Source organism: Triticum aestivum, chromosome 4B (assembly GCF_018294505.1).
Source record: "Triticum aestivum cultivar Chinese Spring chromosome 4B, IWGSC CS RefSeq v2.1, whole genome shotgun sequence".
NCBI classification, from domain to species: Eukaryota; Viridiplantae; Streptophyta; class Magnoliopsida; order Poales; family Poaceae; genus Triticum; species Triticum aestivum.
This window is the reverse complement of record NC_057804.1, coordinates 322,940,407-322,941,756: the sequence shown is the minus strand read 5'-3', so window position 1 is coordinate 322,941,756 and position 1,350 is coordinate 322,940,407.

The window sequence follows — 1,350 nt, the reverse complement described above, 5'->3', positions numbered from 1 at the left end:
CATAGGTAGATATGGTGGACTCTCATGGCAAACTGGGTTTAAGGATATTTGGAAGCACAAGTAGTATCTCTACTTGGTGCAAAGGATTTGGCTAGCATGAGGGGGAAAGGCAAGCTCAACATGTTGGATGTTCCATGACAATATACTTTATTTCGGATATAAGAAAACATAACCCATTACGTTGTCTTCCTTGTACAACATCAACATTTTAGCATGTCATATTTTAATGAGTGCTCACAGTCATAAAAGATGTCCAAGATAGTATATTTATATGTGAAAACCTCTCTTTCTTTATTGCTTCCTATGAATTGCAACGATGACCAAAACTATGTTTGTCAACTTATTACTTCCTATTAATTGCAACGATGACCAAAACTATGTTTATCAACTCCCAACAATCTTTATTCATCATACTCTTTATATTTGAAGTCATTACTCTCCATAAGATCAATATGATCTCTTTAATTCTTTTTATTCTTTCTTTTTTCTTATTATTCCCTCAAGATCATAGCAAGATAACCAAGCCCTCGACTCAAGACTAAACTTTATTATATATAGCTCAAGGACTCGATTACATAGAAGGATCATAAAGCAAAGCTCACAACTAGATCACACTAAAACTTTATTCTATTAAATCAAAATATTACCAAAAGGATCGAACTAAAAAAAGGGTAAAGATAGGAGTGTGACGGTGATAGATACCAGGGCACCTCCCCCAAGCTTGGCAGTTGCCAAGGGGAGTGCCCATACCCATCTGATTATGTTTCTTTCTTTGGAGGTGGTGATGTGATATTCTTGGCGATGATGCCTCTCGGGATACGATTCTCTTCCTTCGTTGATGGCCCAAAGTGGTCAACATCGCTGTTTCCTCCTGGTCCCGGTGTCGGATGAGACACATGACTCTCCCCGACTGACTCTTGAGAAGACATCCTGCTCTAATTTGTGGCAGAAACAATTCAAAGCAAAAACAGAGGATATTTGCGAGATTCGGTGGTCAAAAGCTTCGGGGGATTATATAATGAATTTTAACCAACCAAACAAAGTATCATGCAAGAAAACGGTGTCCGGAGAGCACACGAGGTGCCCACGAGGCAGGGGGCGTGCCCAGGGGGTAGGGCGCACCCTCCACCCTCGTGGATGCCTCGTGTCTCTTTCAGACTACTTCTTATTTTCCTAATTTTTTAAATATTCCAAAACGAAGAAAAAATGCTATTAGAACTGTTTTGGAATTGGTTTACTTACTGTACCACATACCTATTCCTATTCGGAGTCTGAAACGTTCTGGAAAATGTCCCTTATGTATTCCTCCAGGGTTACGGTTTCAATAACATTGGTTTCAACATTTATGGG